The following is a 24,710-nucleotide window of genomic DNA, read 5'->3' as shown; positions in this document are numbered from 1 at the left end:
CTCCACAACTAAGACTGAAAGAACAACAACTTGAAGATGAACAGCACCCTCCACAACTAAGATTGAACAACTTGACTTGGAAAAAAGAAGTCCTGAAAGTACACATTGTTCCCCAATAAAGTCCTGTTCCCCTTCCCCAATAAAATCTTTAAAAAAAAAAAAAAAAAGAAACAAAACTCTCATTATTTTTATTTGAAAATGATATCTAAGTGATTCAAAATAATTAATATTTTAATTGCTGGAGAGAAAAATCAATGTACAAAGTTATTGGATAGAAAACTCAATAAACAAAATTTATGTTTTTCCTTTATACTAGCAACTGGTAGGTAGAAAAATAAGAAATTTAAAAGAACACCATTAGCAATGGCATAAAAGTATGAAGGCTTGGGAATAAATCTAACACTAAATGTTAGATTCTATGGAAAGAATTTTTAAAGTTTATTCAAATAGCAAAAAAGATCTAAATAAATATACAAGGATTGGAAGATTCAACGTTGTAAATACTGAGCTCCACTACTGATCATGAAGTAACTGGTGCAGAACTTGCTCTCACATTGTAAACAACTGGAAACCTGGACAAAAGATAAGAGACAACTGTTTTCAGGTATTGTGATAACAGACAGGGGAAGACTGATTTCTGAGAGAAACAAAACAAATAAAATGAGCCTCATAATTGCCCTAGCCTCCTACCTGGTGGCAATTTTGAGATTACAGCACAGAGAAGGAAAATGCAAACAAAGCACAGTGGTCTCACTAAGGTGAGGAGCTAGAGATTCAATTTTGGGGAGGGGAGGGAGCTGGAATTTGTGAACAAAGTACCAGAGAGGAGGGAGCTATACTGCGAAAGAGTTTCCAAAATCTGCACAGGGTCTCCAGAGTCTATGGCCAAATACTAATCTGCATACACATAGACTGAAATTCCACAAGACTGGGGTCAAAGAATTATCACCAAAGGGTGTAAACTGAGCAAATTCTCAGAGCACTTAGAGGGCTAGGAGATGTTTAAATTCTACCCAATCCAAGTGCAGTACCTACATCAGCCGTTGGGCAATCAATAGAAACCCCAGAGGGGTCAAGGCTTAGTATTAAACATAAACTAGCCCTAGGTTTTATATGCACACTTCTGGGCACACTCCAACAAAGTTTTAAATAATGGTCAAAAATGTCAAGTTGATCCACAACTAACCTAACCACTAACCTGTGTGCCAAAACAAACTTCAATACTCTGAAAAAAAAACAAATAACAAAATGCAAACACTTAACAATATAACATTTATAATGTCTGATATAAAAAAAATCACAAGACACAGAAAAAAAGCAACAAGGTGTGAACCAGAAAAGGGCCTGAAAAATGATATACATAACATAAAACATGCATGTTTAGAATATAAAAAACATTATATATAAAATGTCCATATATATACATAAAACATGGCACCAAATTTTCCGATAATGCAAAACTGATCACTTCATGTACATAAAATGTTCTCCCTGTGTTTTATAATCAAACAAAAACAACGTAAATATTAGTAAGTAGGGAAAAGGATATTCCAGTAATTTTGCTTATTCATGTGTATCAAACCTTTTTAAAGTAAAAAAAAAAAAAAGTGCTAAACTTTTTTCTCCCTATATTTCCTTTGGCTTTACCTCTTTCCAGTGCATTATCCCAGGGGTATGGATCCAGTGGTGTGCTGGATTTGACTCTTACCAGCTCATGAAAGCCAATTGTTAAATATTCAAGAATTTTGCAATCCAATTGCTAAACTGTTGGTAGTGTGAAACCACCCATTTTACTGGAAGTATTTACACTACAGAAATCGACAAACAGTGCAAATCAGGACTTTATTTCAGCATGCTGATGTACACAACTCTGTTTTCCAGTCTAAGAAGTATCCCATAGTGAGTCAGAAAACTATTGCCGACCCACCACCTGTTTTGGTAAATAAAGTTCTAAGCCTAAAATATTTACTCTCTGGCTCTTGACCGAAAAAGAAATGGCATGCAAAAGCTATATGTTGAACAGAACTAATAGTCGGACATGCCAAATAAAAATAAGTGATATTTTGAATGGAATTGACCAGAAACTTCCATCTTGAAAAAGTTCTCTTAATACATTTTTATACTCATAAAGCCTAAAGCCTAAAATCTTATAGCCATTTATTTTTTCTATAGTCTCATACATCTAACAACAGTATACATCGAGTAGGATAACCCAGAAAATATAATTATCAAACATAACTTTTCATTTTTGATTTATCTAAGCAGTTTTCTAGACATTTAATATTCTCTAATAATGTATATCCAATGATGATGCCATTCTCTGATTTCCTTGTTTCAAACGTCCTACCAACTATGGTCATATGTAGTTCTTGTTTGTATTTAATTTGATCCAACATTTGTATAAGAGAAGATTTGGCATAAACATTGAAATTCCCAATATCTTTTGAAAAATCAAAACATCTGGCAACATCAGGTCTACCTACATTCTTGTGACAAGATGCAGCTTACTCACTTTGGAAGGGATACACAAAATCCCAATGGACTCATCATTAATTTCTGATACGGAGAACATTCTCAACTCATTTATATTTCTCGTCTCTGTACCACCTCCTCCCATCTCCAAAGGCAACTGTTCTTGTCTTAACTTCTCAGTCTCTTTAACAAGTTCTTTTCCTTCATCCATCTCTCAAACTTTAGTATTTCCTAGGGTCTCATTTTTGGCTCTCTTCTCATCTCCTTTTATAATCCTCAGTAGACAACCTCGTCTATACCCACGACCTGAACCTGAACTACTAGGCCCAGTGATAAGGATTAAGAGCATGGACCTTAAGCTGGTAGGGACCACCAAGAATTTCAGAATCTTTTTTCTCTAGCCCTGACCTCATATCTGAACACATATTCCATATTTCTATCTACAGACATCTCCCAGCAACTAAGATGACATGCCCAATGCTAAACTATTAATCTTCTTCCCCAAACTAGTTCCTCGTGATTTCCTCATCTTGTTTACAGCATTGTAACCCACTCAATTATCTAAGACATACTCTTGGGATTCACCCTAGACTCTTCCCTCATGTTCATACCCATACTCAATTTTTACTAAGTCCTATCAATTCTATTCCATTAATATGTGTCAAAATACCCCCTTTTCATTCCCATTTGAATTAGTATTAGTTCAGACATGCCTCATCTTGGTGTGTATCTATAACAATAGCTTTCTGTCTCCAAGCTTCTTGTTTTGAGTCCCTCCAAGTAATTCACTGCCCTTGTTGCTGGCAGTGGAGTCTTCCTGAGAGTGCAGATCTGACGGGCCCTCCCCTGCTTAAACGCTTCCAGGGGCTCCCCACCCCTTACAGCATCACGTCTAAGTTCCTCTGCATGAAATACAGGACTCTCTGTGATCTACCTTCTGACCATCTTTACAGTTTCATTGCCTACCACTCCCCCAAATGTGCCTTGCCCTCAAATACCCTGCGCAATTTGCAGCCAGTTACTGAGTCTTGACCTTTTTCACCTCCATCCTTGCACTTTGCCTGAAATGGATTTTTCCCCCTTCTCCCATCTGCTTTTTAAAATCCTGCATAGATTTCAAACTCAGCTCAAATGCCACACCCTCCAGTTAAGTGTCTCCTTGTTCCCACCTCTCCTAGCGAATTCTCCACACTGTTCTAACGATTATTAGCTTTAGTAGAGGGAGACAGACAAGCCCATGACACTGTTTTTCCATTCATGGTGATGAGAAACTGTACCAGCTCCACTCTCTCATTTGGTTATATTTCAAGAATTCTTAAACGGGGCTCCTCAATCCCTGATTGCTTTTAAAACAGTTATTTATCACTTATAAACTACTCATTTCTCATCATAACTCACAATTAAAAGGTATTTTTATATAAAAAGATTTTTTAGCTTATTAAGTCAATATTTCTCTGCTGACATATTCTTAGAGGTCTACAAGAGGTGTTTACAGGAGGCCTGTTCATTTCACAATGTTGAAAAACACCATTCTGAATAGCTGGCTAAGATATTTATAACCATGTCAGTTTTCCTCCATGAAAACCTAAGTGACCAGTATAGAGGAAAACCCACCCTATCAACCTCATGGTCACTACAGTAGTTACGGTGCACTACTCGCAATCAGTCGCCTTTTGGGTACTTTAGAAGTCAGTATTAACAAAGTTGACACCTGAATGAAGTATGTCTTACGGATTAACGCTTCCTAGTTCAGAAATTTGAGTACAGAATGAAGTAGAGATGTTTAAGAAAGCAATCTGATTATCAGCATACTAATCTAAACTAATCCTATCAACCATAAAATAGGGCGCTATCATAGTGCAATTAAGAATTATATCACCATATTAAATGAAAATCTGGCCAAGTGCAAAGACTGGAGATCCTTTGGAGAGAGAGAAAAGCATTAGTTATAAATATATGTTTAACAATTTGAGTGTGAGCTCTACACAGGGTGGGGCCCTGGGCATCCCTGTTATCTGCAGAGGGCATCTCACTTGACCACTGTTGAAGTGGAAGCACGTTTCCCTCCTTCTCTATCCCTGGTAGCCAATGATAGAATCCAAACCATTCAGCTAACAAGAGGTTGGGAGAAAGCAGTGGGTGAAGCACACGTCAGGTGTTGCACCAAACTAACTAGCCAGCTAGCTAACTCACAAACCTGTCCCTACCTCCCACACATGAGAAGTGGGCCTTGCTAACACTTTGGAGTAACCCCATGTGGATAAAGCCTCAACCAACAAATTTGCCTTTTCTTCCCTCATCTTGATTTTTTTCTTGAAATCCCACTTCCTTCCTTTCCCCCGAAATTTACAGGTCCTATCTGTTCTGGGGTCTTTAAAATCCAAGGCTATTTCCTACTTCCATTCCAACTTTCCTTTGCTTGGTAAACAAACAAGGGGTCATTCCTGAAGTAGATATTTACTGAGGGCACACTGTGTGCCAAATACTGTGACCAAGAGAGGTTTACTTCCTTCGTGAGGGTGGTGCTAGACCCAAAAAGTAAACAGATAAAAGATTATAATTATAAATTATGGTAAACACCATGAAGGAAATTAATAATACTGGGGCACTAATTTAGATAGCATGGCCAAGGTAGTTTCTCTGAGGAGGTGATGTTTAAGCTGAGAGCTGGAGGATGAGAAGGAGCTAGGTATGCAACGGAAACTGCTCCCAGCAAAAGGAACAGCTTGTCTGAAGGCAAAAAAGATCTTGACCCATGAGAGAAACTGAAAAGTAAGGTTTGGCTAGAGCATAGTGAGAGAGGTGCATGACGCCAGATAAGTATGTATTAGAAAGAATGGGTCCAGCTCACAACAGGCCTCATGGGCTAACGTGGTGTTCAGCACAAGAGTTGTGGGAAGCGAGGAGGGCGACACAAGGTTAAGAAAGGCAGTAGACAGGAATAGAGTGCAAGCGGGGCCAAGGGACTGCAGCCTCAAGGACTGAGCCCAGAATCGGCCAACACATGGCTTTTATTAGTTAGGTGCGGAAGTAAAAGAAGTAAAGCTTGTCAACTCGAGATCTGTGAATCCCATACGTTACAATAGGAAACTGATTTAAGCCAATCACCCTTGCCTGCAGGCAGTTAAGTCTCAGGAATAGTAGTTCACCGAGGGATAAAACCTTCATGCATATGAATAGATGGAGAGTACATCATTGAATCACTTCCCCTGCAGGTTGTGGGAAGAAATGCAGCCACAGAGACAGATGCAGCCCTTCTTAGCAGGGGGAAGGTGGGGGGCTGTGCCCAATTCTATCAACCCCGTGAGTTCCCCAGATGGTCCCCACATGGCTGTGTCTGGCTTGGGTTGACCCCACCATGGGGAGTCGTACCCGTCTTTGACTAGCCAGCCATCTTTCCGGGGCCAAACAGGGACACATAAGGTGTAAGCACAAAAGGGAAGCAAAATCCCTGAAAGGATCTGTCTCACAGACTCTCCTTTCTTTAGGGGCAGGTACGAGGAGACAGACGGGTAGGCTGCTGCGTGGCAACAGGCTAACAAAGGAGTTTGACTCTTCAGAGCCACGGGACACCATCAGAGTGGGGATTTTTTTGTTTTGTTTTGTTTTGTTTTGTTTTTTGCTGGGGAATGACATGATCTTATTTAAGAGGATCACTGCCAAAACAATCTTGAAAAAGAAGACCAAAGTTAGAGCACTCACACTTCCTATTTCAAACCTTACAAAACTACAGTAGTCAAGATAGTGTGGTACTGGTATAAGGATAGACATATAGATCAATGGAATAAAATGGAGAATAAACCCTTACAGTTATGGTTAATTGATTTTCCATAAGGATGCCAAGACTACCGTGTTTCCCCGAAAATAAGACCAGCCAGACCATCAGCTCTAATGCATCTTTTGGAACAAAAATTAATATAAGACCCGGTTTTATATTAAGACCCATTAATATATTATGCAATATAACATACTATAATATCGGGTCTTATATTAATTTTTGCTCCAAAAGCATTAGAGTTGATGGTCCACCTAGGTCTTATTTTTGGAGAAACACGGTATTCAATAGGCAAAAAACCAATCATTTCAATAAATGATACTTGTACAACTGGATAACCACATGTGAATGAAATTAGTTAGACCCCTACCTCAACCATACACAAAATGAATTAAAAATAGTTCATAGGCCTAAATGTAAAAAATCTATAAAACTACTAGAAGAAAGCACAGGATTAAATCTTAGTGACCTTGGGTTAGGCAGTGATCTTAGACAACACCAAAAGGACAGGTTACAAAAAAAGATACATAGGATAAATTGGACTTAATCAAAATTGAGAACTTTTGTGCTGTATACTATAATACCATCAAGAAAATTAAAAGACAACCTATTGAATGGGAGAAAATACTGGTTTTGGGTGGCAAAGAAAGCCCTCTAGCAGAGCAAGAGATGCAAATGCTGGCAGTCAGGAAAGCAATCCCTATTAATATGAATAAGGCTTGAAGGGGTATGGACAGGGCACTAACAGTATCTGCTGCAGATTCCCAGACTTTTCAATAGGATTAGGCAGACCCCACTCTTAGCTTGGGTTTCCCAGAAAGTATATATAACCTGAGGCACAAAGCTTATGGACTATTGCTACTTTTAGGGCCAGCACTTTCAAGAAACCGGGGTAAGAAAAGGGGGTGGGGTGAAGCAGGAAACGACAAAGAACCACTATGAAACTGCATTATGGAGTGGGCCATCATTAAATGCCATTAATTGTTTGATCTCTTGGGATAGTCTTTAATAAGTCTTGAAAAGGTCTTGGACTGTTGTACCCAAAGACCCAAAAAGCACATGAATACGATATTTTAAAAAATGTTTGGTTTCTCTTACACACAGGTAGTTATTTGATCTCTGTAAAGTAAGACTCTCTTAGACCTCATTCATACTTCAGGTTCCCTTTAACCAAATCCAACTCATAATTGGTGGTAAAGGATAGCAGGGATAATTGAAATCCATGGAATAATAGCGACCATTTAGTAAGCACAAGGCAGTTTTATATAATGTCTCATCCTCACAAAGTAGCTTTTGTTATACGGATTTTATTAATGCCCAAACTGAGATTGAGTTAACTTAAGGAACTTGGCCAAGGTCACAAAACTAGTCAGTAGCAGACCAGGTTTTGGAACCAGGTCCTTTTTTTTTTTTTTTTAAACTCCAAAAACAATGCTCTTTCTATTGTACCATGAACCTTTTAGAAGAAATGATTGAGATTCCTAAATCTCGTCTTAGCCAATACTTTTAAAAAATGCCATTTATTTTTTTTAATAGGTCATACAAACATATGGTTTAAAAATTCAAGAAATGTAAAAAAGTATCCAGTGAAAACTCCCATTTTTACCCTGTCCACCAGTCACCAATTCATTTTTTCAGGGGCAATGTTACCAGTTTTTTATTTATCTTCCTCAAAACATTTAAGCTCATTTACAAATATTATTTTTTTACCCTTTTAACAGAAATTATATATCTACACACTGTTCTCACCTTGGGTTTTGTTTTTTTCACTTAACAATACATATTGGAATTCACATCCATATCTCTACATAAAGCTTAGCCAACACTTTGAAATCTCTCATCATTAGAAATGTATAAGATAAATTATACTAAAATGCATTTATTACTTCCCCTTCAATAGTAAATAGTAGTAGTATTGTTTACCACTGAAACAATAAAAAACAAGCAAAATGTTGAAGAGTCAGGCAACAGGAAATGGAGAAACATGAAACACACACAAGCCCAACAGTAGGTCCTACACAAAAGACCTTTCCTATTTTCTTTTAGGTTACTTTGGTGTTAACTCATCTGTAATTTTCACATGTGTTTCATAAAGTAACTTGTTACTCTTCCCTTCTGTAGTTTTTGTTCATAGGCATAGGTGAAATGTGAGTGCATAATTGTCCTTTTGGCAGCTAAGACCATCTGGCCCCAATATTCTGAGATGAGAAGATAAACTTTGTGAAAGTGAGTGGGAAACGTAGATTTGTTCTCCAAATTTCATAGTTCTGAAGTCTCTATCACACTATAGCACTTGATTGTATTTCATCTAGTAGTTTTCACTGGTTGTTTATGTAGAAAATTACATCTCTTAAGGCAGAGACCATATCTCACTCCATAGCAGGTACATGTTAGTAAGTACTGGAAGACAGAAGATAAATATGGCGATCCTTATACTTCCTACTGCATTGACAAGAGGCTAAGATAGTCGGTGGGAAAGGTGAGGATGAAAGTAGATTGGAATCACAAGGAAGATTTCTCAGATATATGTGCTCGTCCACTCCTACCTCAGCACTTCAGTCAGGGGGAGTGGATGGGAGATACATATTTTGAAAAAGCTCTTTAGCTTCTTATATTCCTCCATCCTCATACCTCTAATTCATAATTCTCACTAGTAGAAAGGAGAGGTACAAAGATAAGAGCAAATGTCAAATACCCACTTAAGCTGAAAATTATTAAATGATTAATTTTAAATGGAAGAAAACAGGCCTTCCTTTTTCTTTCCTCCTTTCTTTATGCCTCCTGTCACAGTAGTAGCACACAGGAAGGGCAGACTGTAATAGTGAAAGCTGCCCTCGCACATGATCTCAGAGGCTCACATGGCCTATTTTCGTGTGTCCCAGGTCTTCTAATGTGTTTGGTTAAAGTTCTTCTATCTTCTTTTTCTTATCTTCCTGAAAAATCCCCTCAGAAAGATCCTGGATCCATGATGTTAATGTCCACTAATATTTTCTAATTCAGCAGTTCTTAAACTTAAATGAGGCTCAGAATCACCTGGAGGGTTTGTTAAAACACAGATTGATGGAACCTACCCCCAGGTTTTCTGACTCAGCAGGTATAAAGTGGAATCCAAGAATTTTTCATCACCAACAAATCCCCATATGATGCTGATGCTACTGATCTGGGGGCCATACTTTGAGAACCACTCTTATTCTTCTTATTAGTTCCATACTTTCCACCGCAGGGTAGGGAAGAATCCCGGGAACCAGCCAAGGTAATTGGGAATGGCAATACCAATAAATATTAATAACAGAAGACTTTGCAATGCATGTGTAGGGAGAAGAAATGCTTTTTTAGCACAGTCGAGTCCAGAAGTTTCACTAGCATTTGCATGGGAGTTGATTTGATGTACAAATAGTTCTACTGAGAGCTCTTGACCTAAAATTCATCCTCCCTATGTGAGAATTCTCATTTAAAAGGGTGGAGCGGGGGTGGTGAGAGCAGAAGATTGCAACCCACCTTGATGTTCCTTTTCCCCAAACCAGCATGAAAGATATTTTGGATCCATCTACTGTTCTCCATCTTTATTGCCATGACCCTGTTCTGAATTGCTATCATCTGTCACCTAGATACTGCACAATCTCCCAGCAGCTTTCTACTCAAAGTGTGGGCCATAGACCAACACCATCAGTATCACCTGGGAGCTTAACAGAAAAGCAGATCTCAGACCTCCACACCAGAAACTTCATTTTAGCAAGATCTCCAGGTTACCCATATGCACATGAATATTGAAAAGTAATGTACCTAGCTGTTCCATCAGGTTTCACTTTTGTCCCCTTCCAATCCATTCTCTGCAGCTGCAAGGGCTGCTATCTTTTGCTTTTTAATTTACACTTTTTGGACCTTTTAAAAGAAATCCTTTTGGACCCCAAACCCATCAAATATTTTTCTATATGGTTTCCCAAGAGTTTTATTGTTTGCCCTTCTCGTTTAGACCTTTGATCTATTTGGAATTTATTTTAGTGCATGGTGGGAGGCTGGGGTCTAATGTCATTCTTTTAAATTATATTAATACTTTTAAAAGTCCATTCTTTCTTTCACTGATTTGCAAAACAAGCTTGCTACAAATAAAGTTTCCATATAGGTGGGTTCTGTTTGGATATCCTATTCTGCTCCATTGGTCAGTTTTCTATCCCTGAATCAGTATCACACTTCCTTAATTACTATAACTTTTTAATAAGGTAATCTGTAAGGCACATCTCCACATCTTGTTCAAGAGTATATTTTTGGCTCTTACAATATAACTTATATAGTTTGACAAGTTGTACACAGACACACAAAATTTCATTTGCATTTTTATCGGAATAGCATTAAATCTATAGATCAATTTGGGAAGAACTGATTTAAAAAATATTGAATCTTATAATTGATAAACATGATACATCTCTTCATTTCCTTAGGACTACAGTATTGTTGAGTTTCATAGGTATCTTTTACCTCCTGAGATCCATTATATCTGTTCTCCTTTATTGCACCTGTCTTCTGCCCGAGGTTAAAGAAAATGCTTTCAACATACCAAATTAAGGGTAATGCTGTATTTGGTAGATAACCTCTGTTTGCTTAGAAAGGTCATTTTTATTCCTTGTTTGTTAAAAAGCTTTTTAAAATAAAAATCATAAGTGTATTGAATTTTATCAAACATGTTTTTATCTAATATTAAACTAATCCTTATAATGATGTATTATCTCTTTTATATACTGTCAGTTTCCATTTTCTACCTGAACTCATTTAGGATTTTCACTACACGAATTTGTTTACTATGTCATCATTTTCCCTTCTTATTCTTAGTTTCCTTCCTTCTATTTTGTTTATTCTACTGTTTCTTTTCTAATGTAAGTATTAGGCTCTGAGCATTAATTTTTAGCCTTTCTTTGTTTCTAATAGAAGCCTTTAAGATAAGTTTCCCTGTAAGCTCTGTTTAGCAGGAGTTTTTCAGTTATAGAATTTCCATTCAGTTCTGTTTTCCTAGTTTCTATTTCTCTGCTGAGATACCCCATCTATTCACTCCTACTTTTAAAAACTCCACCTCTTCCTTTAAACACTTGAACATACTTATAGATGCTTTAAAGTTCATGCCCACTTATTCCAACATCTAGGGTCATCTCTATTTCTATTCACTATTTTGTCTCTTGATTAAGGGTCACATTTCCCTCCCTCCTGAGTTACTTGTCTAATAATTTCTTACTGTACATGAAACAATTTTGGCTGCTACATTGTGAGGAACTGTATTTATTGTCTTTCCTTAAAGAGTCTTGAGTTTCATTCTGGCAGGTTGTTAATTACTGTGATTTAACCTTGATCTTATTTTAGTTTTGTCCTTAGTTCTAGAGCATGGACCTTACTAGGGTTTCCGTTGAATTCCCAAGGCACTCAATAAGATCTCTCCATGAACTGGAATTCCACAATCTTCTAGCACTGGTATTTCTGTTAAGCTGTCAGTTCCCTAACAGTCAGTACTGGTAGGCCTCACATGGTCTTGCCTTGCACATGTACAGCCAAGCACTTAGCCATAGTTCTGAAGATAACCTCTGAGAGTCCCCTCTTCACAGCTCTGTCATTTGTCACAAATTACAGCTACCTCCGCAGCCCAAATTCTGATCTTCTACCTAGAAATACTGCTGCTTCCTACTTGGCCTCTTCTCTTCTACCTAGAAATATTGCTGCTTCCTACTTGGGCTCTGCCTCTTCTACCTAGAATACCTCTGCCTCTTCTACCTAGAAATACTGCTGCTTCCTACTTGGGCTCACCTCCCTGCACCTCACATCACAAGGCACTCCCAATTCAGAAAGGCAAAGCAAACATAAAGGTCACCCTGATTCTGTCTTTTATATATCTCTTGAATCAGTCCACTTTGCCTCCTCTTCTCTCCCAATCTCCTAATCCATTTCCTCCAATTGCTTGCTAATTGCTTTACCTACATATATTATTGGTGTGCCACCCTCTCCTCCATTCTGTACATAGTGCCTATAATGAGCTTCTAAAAATGCAAGTGATCATGTCACTTTCCTGCATAAATATATAAAACAAACAAACGAAAAACTTCAGTGGCTTCCCATTACTCTAAGAATAAAGACCAAATGCTTAATGAGGCCTCTGAGATCTGGATCCTGTCTCTCTACACTGTAGCCATGTTGGCTTTCTTTCCAGTACAGATTTCAAAATCAATTAAGCATAAAACACTTTCCCCTCTATTCTTTGCTTAGCCAACTCCTATTTTTCTTGTTTTAGCTTTGATATTGCTAAAACCCACTATGACCCCCCAAATAGGTAAAGTAACCCCCTGCTGAAAGCTCCCATAGCATCCTGCACTACTTCTGCATAAACTCAAGTCTATGACGGTCTCCTCTGCTCTATTAGGAGTTCCCTGAGGGCTGGAACTATGGCTATCTTATTCTGCTTTTTACCTCCAGTCTCTAGCACAGAGTTTGACACATGGTTGGATATTAATATTTGGTGAATGATCAACTCACAAAAAGAATGAATAAATGAAGGATGATTGAACAGAGCATTGGTGACATGATAGAGGAGTATAAAGCAAAGCTCTACTCCTCACCTAGAAATCTAAGGAAATTCTCCCTTGGGAGGAGGACTAGCAATTAACATGGGGAACATTCTTTTTGAGGGTACCATGTGTGGTTCTTTTTATTATTATTTGTTTTTCCACACGCTTGGGTTTCCGCCTGGAAGAACTAGGCTCAGGATTTTGAAGAACTAGGTTCAGAACGTACCAGGAAAATGTAGAAGAAAGATAATCTGTGTCTCCATTTTCCAGATGAGGAAATTGATGTTCAGAGATCAAAATTACTGTTTGTGGTCTCCAAGCAATTTGGAGACCTGTGAATTATAATGAAGCCTTTTCTGTGTTTGACATTGCAGTATGGCCACTCTTTCAAAAATGTTTTTATGATTAGGTAAGGCCTATGGTTAAACAGTTTGATACTAAAAATTAATCATTCCAAATCCTAAAAATGTTTCCAACTGAACGTCAGCCTGATGCAGTAATCCTTCCTTCCTGAGGTAATGACATTGTTCTCAAAATAGAGATTTTGCCTCACATAAAATAGATCATAACTAAGGTGAAATAAAATATGAAAACAAAACTTTTTATACACCGGGCTCCCAAGTTATCTATATCGTGTAAGTGCAATTCTCCCTAAATTTGTAATTCTCTTTTCTTTGGCCACAACTCTTCCAACATAGCTTCCCAGCAGTGTCATGTATTTCCCTTTAAACATTATGTTCTAGCTGTATGACTAACACTGACAAACTTGTCTCTGACAAGCATCTTCCTCACGGATTGAACAGCCTGTCACCACTTTCCCTAAACACAGGGTGGTTCTGCGGTAGGTGAATGATCTTTTAGTAACACTCCTCCTTGGTGTCTGGGCGTGACCTCACAATCTAGCCAAATAAGTTAGAGTTCAGTAAACTCTTTGCACTGAACAAGGCTGATTTCATTATTTTGCTTCAATCATAGTCATCTTATTATTGAACTCCTGGTCATCTTAAGGAAAAACTGACAAAATTTACTCAAAGTGTTTGTGCAATGTAGCCTAGTTCTATGGTAACAGAAAGTAAACTACCAAAAGAACAAATTTTTCAGTGGAAGAATCATGACAAGTATATAACTAAAAAAGGTCTCTATTCAAATTGTACTTCACATCTGGCCAATTACTTGAAAAAAAAACCTAAAATATGTTTGAATCAGGTCTCTAACGCTCAAAACTTAAATTGCTTGTGGGTATAAACTTTTGTGCAGCTTACTTTTTTTTCTTTTACATTCTCAAAACAGTAAAATGCTATAAGAACTGAGGTTAAATTTAATAAAGTCATCACTACATTTTACTTCTCAATCTATAATTTTTATAGCAAATTTATTATATGTTTAATCACTATAAAGGGAATGACAGAAAGGGGTATAAAAATTTTAGCAATTAAGAGCTTAACAAATAATTGGAAAGATCGGACTCACATAAACAACAATTGTGTATGCAGTGACAAACAGCAATCTCTAATCAAGTGCTAGATTGTACAGTAGCCAGAGTTAGTGAGGATGTTATTACAAAACATTGTTTCTGAGGAGGCAAATTGATAAAATCTTTTTATTTTTATTTTTTTAGGAAATTGAGAATATCTATTAAATTTTCTATCATTATTTTTCTTCTCCAAAATGCAGACATAAAATCTGGATGCAAGCTTTACAACCAGGGCTACTTTTGATACAGGAGAGCCCCCCTACTATAGGAATTTTAAGTCTTCTCTTCCCTAGTTTCTTAGCTCCCTAGTTGCTGATCTTAAAAACCTTTCAAATCAGTTTTTTAATCTTAAACGGAAGATTGTTCCTAGCCTGAATCATAGGAAGTCCCCTGCCCCCTGCTCCAGCCCATTCCAGGCCCAATTCCTGGGTGAACAATGCCACCTGAATGACTGGTGAAACCAAAGAAAAAGGCCACAGGCTCCATGAAGCTAAATACTTTCCATCACACAGCCACCTTGCATCTGTGGTTTGGGGTTCTGTTTCTTGGGTGAACACTTTTAACTGTTTAACCAAAATCTATCTTTCCTCATCTAGAGACCGATGGGATACAAATGATGCCCCAGCAAGACTTCTAGTATATCCCATCCAAAGAGGTCAACACAACTTTCCGGGCGGATTCCGAGACTCTTTCCCCTCATCTAAGATCGGACAGGGCAAGAGTTCTGTGAATCCCCGACAGGGAGGGACAACGGCCACATTCAGCAGGAAGCAACTACAAAAGACATCTCATGTCCCTCAACTTCCCATAGAAATTTATGGGGATCACTCTCTCAAGGGGGATGTAAGTCAGGCAGTTAGAGATAGGAATGGGGTCTCCAAACATTCCTACACATTCGATGCAGACTATGGAAAGCAACTGCCCAGAAGACCTCCCCTCCATGCCCAAATCTTTCTCTTATTTACTATAACCTTCAATCACTATGAGGAAGCTAAAGGATACAAGATATCTAATTAGATCAGACTGATCACTCACACCTGAGCAGTAAAGGCCACAATGACCTTCATTTCACTTCGGCCTCATTATAATATTATACATATGCCCAGAAGTTCGTTAATATTATTATAACAGACTGAATTCTGGGAAAGAATATGTGCATTTTAAAAAGATGAGGTAATAGTCTCCTGTCAATCACAGGTGCCTATCGAGTGGACCCACACCTGGAAAGGAGTAGCCCATTCTAGAAGAGAAGGAAATAAAAACTCCCAAGTTCTCACCAGTTGGCGCCATTTGAGCCACGCTTTTGCTCAGGCCCGCTTTTATCCCTTTCGAGTGTACTTTCTCTTATAATAATGATGCCTTTTGAGCCTCATTTTTGCTGAGGCCTGCTTCTATCCCTTTGGAGTGTACTTTCTCTTCTAATAAACTACTCTTTCACCACTGTATTTCTGTGTCTCTTTCAATTCTTTGCTCAAGACGTCAAGAACATGGACACCTCGCCGAGAAGGGTCTGCTCTCTGGTAACATAATTGAGAAGGGTCTGCTCTCCAGTAACATTTTTTGTTATTTTTTTATGGAATATTTTAAACATATACAAAACAGGAAAATGCATCGTCATGTACACGTCACCAAGCCACACTGATACTTTTATTTTTTTGGAATGCTCTTCCTCTAGATATTCACAAGGCTCACTTCTTTGTATCTTTCAGAATTTACCTCAAACACATAGAAGGGCTTAATAAATAGTCAATAAATGAATAAATATGTATTGATATGGGGAAATGTCCATGATATATTGCAATAAAAAAAAAGAAAACAGAAAAACTGCAACACAGTTTGGATAACATACCTTCCTGGGTGGAAAAGAGTGGATTGCAACAGAGGTATAAGCACTCACCAAATATTCTGTACTCCACTCTCCATATTTTCCAGCTTACATGCAGTTGGGCAAAGCTAAGGTTACTAGGTATGGCCAATAAATTGTAATTGGAAGTGGAGTATGTCAGTAATGGACTGAGGCAGTAAAAACTCCAAGTGTGATTTTATAGTCTCTTTTCACTGCTATAACTAAAGGGGCCATTTATTGCAGAATATGACCACAACATGGTAGAGTCTCTAGTACCCTGGGTCCCTGAGTGACTGCATGGATAAAACATCCCATCAATCTGTGTAAAAGATGCAGCATTAGCAACAAACTTTTGTTGTGTTAAGCCACTGAGATTTTACTGTCTGTTACTTCAACATAATCTACCCTATCCTGACTAATACCTGTACAAAAACTAGCACTTATTAAGCACTTACTATATGCCAAAAACTATGCTGAACACTTTACATATTCTTCTTAACACCCTCACCAAACCCTGAAAGCCAGTGCTATTACACTGAGATGAGGCAACTGAGGCAGTGTGAGGACAAATGATTTGCCCAAGACTGCCAGCTAAATGGAAATGCTGGAAATGGAACCTAGGCAGTCTGGAGTAAGATCAACCAAGCTATTAACTGGAGTTATTCCTGAGAGCAAGCTTATGGGATTGATCATTCTTTGTTTTGTATTTCTGTAATGTTACAAATTTTTAAATAATCGTTCATTACCTTTGCAGTAAGTAAAAAACAAACAAATAGATAAACTTTATGTTAGATACTGAAAGTCTATGCATTCAGAGATGGAAGTCAAGTGGCCACTGGAGCTTGGTGTAATCACGGAATGGTTAAAAATGACTTTCTACCATCTATAGGCACACCTACTTTTATAGGTGAATTCCTGCAAATAAGGTGAATCATATTATATTTTACAATAAAATTGGATTAGATTTCTGGAGGAAGAATACTCCTACATATTTTAACTTTTGGCAAGAAAGAAGTTAATAAAATGGCCATGCCCATAGCAGGATGAAGGTTGGAGTTCTAGGGATGTTTTGCAGGTTTTCCAACTTCTTAATAGCACTCCTTAAAAGAAAAGCAATAATAATAAAACTCCTTATAGGTAAAAGTGGCTTTATTAAATGTATATTTAAAATATTCTATTCAGTCATATTTAAACAAAATATATGTGGAGTGTACTTTCCGCATGACATATAATAATCAAATATACCTGTAGCTTTTCTGGTTGCTCAGAATATGAATTCCCCATTTTAGGAATTCAAAAATATATAATTCTTGACAGGAGGAAACTGAAAGGCTAAAATATTGGTTGTCCCAGACTCTGGGCAGACATGTCACCTGAGTGTAGTACTGTGATGGTGAGTATTCTGGGATGGCAATCTAACAAACATATTCTCATAGCATGACCTGTGGCTGTCTTCTTTGCTGCCTAGACTCTCTTAGCCTTTATTATTTTCTGAGCCTTTCCATTGATTCTATAAACTAACAATCCTTCCAGAGTTGGTTTTTTTTTTGCTTGGAAGCAAGAACCTGACTACCAAACAACTGTATAATTTGAAAGCACAATATCTAGGAGAAAATGAGCCACCTTTGAAGTACTGAACAACAAGACCTAAATCTATAATATGATAATAAATACCATAAAAGCACTTTGCCTAGATTAGAGATATTTTCCATACCTCTACATTTCTCCCAAGTTTGATCTTTTGCTTCCTTTCCAGGAATATCTGAGTATTTCCTAACTTCACACATAAATCTCCCTATCCTTAACTCCTATCTTTCATTTTTAAAAAAGTGGCATTATGTAACATTATCTGCTCAACAGTAGAAACGCTCTATATTTGTGGCTTAACGTTATAGAAAACAAATTACTGAACTATTTTATTAGCTTAATTTCAAAAGTCTGTAAAATAAAATATATCCTCATCTATTAGAAAATTAAAATTACCTGAGTTTCATTTGCCGTATGTAAACAATAATGCCCACCTTATTTTACAGTATTCATATGAGAATAAAATAATTTATGAACATGTTTATAGAATTATTATTTTAAGGTATGTCCCATATCACTTCAAATCTTAAGACACATTTACAATGCACCATTAGTTTACATGCCACTAAGAAAGAAACAATGTGGCCAATTAAACACAACAATACATGCTTCCATTTCACTTGGAACTTTTATTTAATAATAAAATAGCTCTTTATACTTAATTAGACATGAATTGTTATATCTAATTCTTGTGCAAACATTAAGTGGAAAATATGAATGAAATAAATTGGTTAAGGTATTCTTAGAACTTCTCATTGAGTCCAACATTCCTGAATCATTTCTGGAATCAATAACTGATATCCATGTATTTCCATACAACATCAGTATCTGTGACATCAAAAATGTTGGTGATATAGCATTTCTTGTAGGAATCCATAACATGTATTTCTGGTTTAAGATGACAATGTAAGAGTCTCCGAAACTCATCTCCTCCTACAGATACACAAAATCTACCTCTACATAAGGAATAATTCCTTCTTAATGAAATCCAGAAACTAGCTGAGTGAATCCTACACAATGGCAAACGAGAAAAAAACCCACATCGAAATGGGTAGCAGAGGCTAAGACACAAATTCACCATAAACCCCACACCCGGCGCAGTAACACACAACTGGGAGGAAACTCAAAATTCCCAGTTTCTCCCTGAGGAGCAAAGGGTACCTCATAGCTGGTACCACAACTTTAAGACTTCTACCTGAGAGAAGGGCTCCCAAAACATCTAGCTTTGAAAGTCAACAGGGCTTTAATCTATAAGACCCACAAGGCTATCATGAAATAAAACACAGTTCTGAAAGGGCTCACAGGAACTCACTATGGCTAACCTCCCAGAGCCCAGTGCAGAGGCAGCAGATCAAAAGGCACTCAGTCTTTCCATGAAAAATGCTATTTGCTTACCTTAGAAGCTTTGGCTTGAGAGGCGAAGGAATTTATGCAGATGTCTGGCACAACGGTTTTTGCATCTGCCACCCAGAGGATGCTCCTTGACTGCTGGCTTTGGTGGCCAACAGGAGTTACGTTTGCAGGTCTCACAGATCTGTAACAAATAACAGCAAAATAATTCTTAACTATCTATCCTTCCAGGTAGCAGTCTGACCCAGTCTTTCTATAAAAGAGGTTACCAGTTTATCTGAATAGCTGCAGCCTGACGGGCAGTCTTCTAATTTAACGCACATCTAAGGACCTACTGAATCCTCTCCAAAAATGGTTAGGCTGGCAGGCATCATCTTTGTGTTCTATCCAGCTCCAGGTCGCTGGTGTGTCTAAGAAAGGAGCTTGTGGACAGTAGCAAAAGAAGAAACAGTTCTTAACTGGCTAGCCTCCCCAGGGCTCAGTACAGAAGGAGCAGACAGAAATGCCCATCTCAAAGTCTTCCCCTAAAAGAGGTATATTGGCATGCTTTAAAAGATATTGCCTAAGGATTTGGCTTCCAATCATCCTGTATCTAGGTGCTGACTGAAATCTTTCTCTTTGGGACACTGACAGGTGTCAACCCTCAGCTACTGGGAGCCACTAAGAACAAAAAAGGCTGTTTGGACAATCGCAAAGGTTTGAGAAACAACCTAGAGCTAGGGGAGAGTAGAACTATAAGTTTCATCTCCTACATGAGACTATTCTTTCAAGACTGAGAGAAGTGGCTTTTTAATCTAACAAATAGATACAAACACAGAGAGTCAAAGAAAATGAAGAAGCAAAGGAATATGTTCCAAATGAAAGAACAAGAAGAAACCTCAAGAAAATAAAACAGATATAAGTGATTTACCTGATAAAGAGTTGAAAAGAATGGTCATAAAAATGCTCACTGAGGTCAGGAGAACAATGCATGAACAAAGTGAGAATTTCAACAAAGAGACAGAAAATATAAGAAAGTACCAAACAGAATCAGAGAGCTGAAGAATTCAATAAGTGAACTGAAAAATTCAGAAGAAGGGCTCAACATAAGACTAGATAAAGCAGAAGAAAAGAACAGCGACTTAAAGACAGGGCAGTGGAATATATCCAATCAGAGGAGCAAAAACAAAAAAGAATGAAAACAAATGAAGATAGCTTAAGGGACTATGGGACAACATCAAGCAGACTAACATTTACATTATAGGAGTCCTATTAGGAGAAGAAAGAGAGAAAGGGGGTAGAAAATTTATTTAAAGAAATAATGGCTGAAAATTTTCCTAACCTAGAAAGGAAACAGACATCCAGATCCAGGAATCCCAGAAAGTTCCAAACAAGATGAACCAAAAGAGATTCACACCAAAATACGTTATAATTAACTTGTCAGAAGTTAAAGACAAGTAGAGAATTTTAAAAGCAGCAAGGGAAAAACAACTTGTTACGTACAAGGGAACCCTTGTAACACTCTAAGCAGATTTTTCAGCAGAAACTTTGTAGTTCAGAGGGAGTGGCATGATATATTCAATGTGCTGAAAGAAAAAACTGCCAACCAAGAGTACTCTACCCAGCAAAGTTTTCCTTCAAAATTGAAGGAGATAGTTTTCCAGACAAGCAAACGTTGAAGGAATTCAGCACCACTAGACTAGCCTTCTGAGAAATGTTAAAGGTACTTCTTTAAGCTGATATGAATTAGTTACAGGAAAACATATGAAAGTATAAATCTCATGGGTAAAGATACATATACAGTTAAATTCAGAATAATCTAATGTAATGGTGGTGGTTAATCATTATAAATCTAGTTATGAAGGTTAAAAGACAAAAGTACTAAAAACTATAACTACAATAATTTGTTAATGTATGCATGAAATAAAAAGATATAAACTGTGACATCAAAAACGAAATGCTGGGGGGAGAGTAAAAATGTAGACTGTTAGAATGCTTTCAAACTTAAATTGTTAGCAACTTAAAACAGATAGTTATAAATATAGGATGTTTTATGTAAGCTTCATGTTAACCACAAAGCAAAATTCCATGACAGATACACAAAAGATAGAGAAAAAGGAATCTAAGCAAACCACTACATAAAATCATCCAATTACAAAGGAAGAAATCAAAAGAAAAAAGGAACAAAAGAATTACAAAAAAGCCAGATAACAATGAACAAAATGGCAATAAGTACATACTTACTTTAAATGTAAGTAGATTGTGTTCTCCAATCAAAAGACATAGAGTGGCTGTATGGATAATAAAACAAGAACCATCTATATGCTGCCTACAAGAAGATTCACTTCAGATGTAAGGACACATACAGACTGAAAATGAAGCGATGGAAAAAGATATTCTATGCAAATGAAACCAAAAGAAAGCTAGAGTAGCTATACTTACATCAAACAAAATAGACTTTGAGACAAAACTGTAATAAAAGACAAAGAAGGTCATTATATAATGATAAAGATGTCAATCCAACAAGAGGATATAAGATTTGTAAATATTTATGCACCCAACATAGGAGCATCTAAATATATAAAGCAAATATTAACAGACATAAAGAGGAAACAGATAGTAATAAAGTAGTACTAGGGGATGTTAATACCCAACTTTCATCAATGGACAGATAATCCAGATGGAAAGTCAATGAAGAAACACTGGACTTGAACAAGTTGACCAGACATTTACAGAACATTCTTTCCAAAAGCAGAATACACATTCTCCTCAAGCACACATGGAACAGCCTCTGAGATAGATCATAAGCTGCATCACGAAACAAGTCTTAATAAATTTAAGAAGATCAAAATCATATAAAGCATTTTTTTTTGGACCACAATGGTATGAAATTAAAAATCAACTACAAAAAGAAAACTGGAAAATTCATAAATATATAGAGATTAAATAACATGTTACTGAACAACCAATGGGGGCAAGGAAGAAATCAAAAGAGAAACAAAAAATACCTTGAGACAAACAAAAATGAAAATACAATATACCAAAATTTACAGGACATAGAAGGGAAATCCACAGTGATAAATGCCAACAGTAAGAGATCAGAAAGATCTTAAATAAACAACCTAAGGAACTAGAAGAACAAACTAAACCTAAAGTTAGTAGAAGGAAGGAAATGACAAAGATCAAAGTGGAAATAAATGAGAGACTAAAAAGACAATAGAAAAGATAAACAAAATTGGTAAACATTTAGTTAAGACTCACCAAGGGAAAAAAAAAGAGAGAAGACTCAAAATCAGAAATGAAACAGGAGACATTACAACTGATACCGCAGAAATACAAAGAATCATAAGTGACTACTGTGAACAATTATTCACCAACAAATTGGACAACCAAGGAGAAATAGATAAATTCCTACAAACATACAACCTACTACGACTGAATCATGAAGAAAACAGAAAATCTGAACAGACTGACTGAATCAATAAGATTGAATCAACAATAAAAAAACTCCCAATATCCAAAATATATAAAGAACTCATACAACTCAATAGCAAAAATCCAAACAATCTGATTAAAACATGGGCAGAAGATCTGAAGAGACCTTTTCTAAAACAGACATACAGATGGCCAACACGTACATGAAAAGGTGCTCAACATCACTAATCATCAGGAAAATGCAAATCAAAACCATAATGAGATACCAACTCACACCTGTTAGAATGGCTATTATCAAAAAGACAGAAAATAATAAATGTTGGCAAGGATATGGAGAATAGGGGACCCTTGTGCCCTGTTAGTGGTAATGTAAATTGGTGCATCCACTATAGAAAACAGTGGAGTTTCCAACAAAAAATAAAAGTAGAACTATCATATGACCCAGCAATTTCACTTCTGGGTATTTATCTGAAGGAAGGGAAATCACTATCTAGAAAAGGTATCTGCACCCCTATGTTCACTGCAGCACTATTTACAATAGCCAAGACATGGAAACAACCAAAGTATCAACAAACAGGTGAATGGATAAAGAAGATGTGGTATATATTATGGAATATTATTCAGCCATAAAAAGGAAGGAAATCCTGTGATTTGCAACAACATGGATGAAACTTGAGGGCATTATGCTAAGTGAAATAAGACAGAGAAAGACAATACTGTATGATCTCACTTATATGTGGAATCTTTAAAAAAAACTCAGATACAGAAAACAGATTGGAGGTTTCTAGAGGTAGGGATGGTGAGTGAAATTGGTAAAGGCAGTCAAAAGGTACAAATTTCTAGTCAATAAGATAAATAAGTCCTGGGATATAATGTACAGCATGGTGATTATAGTTAATACTACTGTATTATACATTTGAAAATTGCTGAGAGTAGATCTTAAAAATTCTCGGAAGAGAAAAACAAATTTGTAACTGTGTGGTGATGGATGTTAACTAAACATGTTGTGGTAATTAGTTTGCAAGAAATACATATATTGCATCATTATGTTGTACACCTAAAACTAATACAACGTTATATGTCAATTATATCGCAATTTTTAAAATTCCATAAAATAAAAATCATTAGAGGACACATCAATGATTCAAGTAGTTGAGATTGTCACCAGGCTACATTGGCTTCCTCAATGCAAGTAAACCAACAGGTAAAGAAGAGGACCACTGAACTGACTGGAGTGACTAAATTGGACTATTAAGAAGAAATTAGGTTCCCATTGTGCAAAGTGGGTAAGAAGGAGAATGTTTGGAATGCAGGAGATCTTTTGGAGTACCTCTTAGAACCTCTGTATTCTGTGATACATTTTATAATTGTTTCACTCTTACTAAATTATAAGGATTCTGTTGCTGTGGAAAAACTCATTGCAAACACAGGGCAAGAAGTCTGGTAAGAAAACAAGGCTATATATTTCTTAAGATTAGTGGTGTTTATCTTTATGTCATATATTCTTTTGTACGTGTAAAAACAAGGATGGATACAGAGGTGGGGATGCCATCTGCCTCACTCGTGTTTTAAGCTTTGAAAATGCATGAATCAGTAAAGAGTTAACTGAAATTTAAATCTCACAAGCAAAAATATAATTTCTGGCAGACTATATATATGGTGTTAAATTCTTTGAACATATTGTTTAAAATACTCTGCAAATTCAGCAAGTTGAAATGTATGCCACAAGGCAAGAAAGAGGAGTTACATAACTGGTACATTACTGAACATCTCTGAACCTGTTTCCTAATCAGTAAAATGGGTACATGTGCTACTTAGGTAAAATGCTTTGGAAATGGGAGCTCAGAGAAAAGTCATTTTTCTTCTCCTAACCCAGGATTTCTCAACCTCAGCAGTACTGACATTTCAGGCCAGGTATTAATAATTAAATAATTATTTGTTGTGAGGCGCTGTCCTATGTATTGTAAAACGTTTATCAGCATACCTGGTCTGTAACTACCTACCCATAATCCTTTATCATCTGGAGAAATGCCAGAAACACCGCCACCCGGGACATGAGGTTGAAAATGCTCCAGACGTTGCCAATTGTCTTCTGGGAGGCAAAATCGCTGCAGTTGAGAACCAGTGTCCTAATCCCATGTTCATCCAAAAAGGATTTGAGGGAGAAATAAATAAAACACCCTCGAAAGAATAGAATGTGGCCTCATGGAGGTTGGATTTGTGACTCAGAAAACGGGGGATGAGGAGCTT

The 24,710-nt window shown here is 37.0% G+C and overlaps 1 long non-coding RNA gene across 1 annotated transcript; it reads right to left on the bottom strand.

Moving 5' to 3' along the window:
- Positions 1 to 390: 390 nt before the first annotated feature.
- LOC148758687 (uncharacterized) lies at positions 391 to 24,662 on the bottom strand. Its single transcript, XR_016020883.1, has 3 exons — positions 24,464 to 24,662; positions 19,092 to 19,230; positions 391 to 572 (listed from the first exon to the last, which is right to left on the bottom strand). It is a non-coding gene; the product is annotated as an uncharacterized LOC148758687 (long non-coding RNA).
- Positions 24,663 to 24,710: the final 48 nt, after the last annotated feature.

The sequence above is a fragment of the Rhinolophus sinicus genome, chromosome 3, assembly GCF_057876585.1.
Source record: "Rhinolophus sinicus isolate RSI-liver-muscle chromosome 3, RSI-T2T, whole genome shotgun sequence".
NCBI lineage: Eukaryota > Metazoa > Chordata > Mammalia > Chiroptera > Rhinolophidae > Rhinolophus > Rhinolophus sinicus.
Note: the sequence above shows the minus strand (reverse complement) of the source record. Positions and strands in the feature narration are given on the sequence as shown.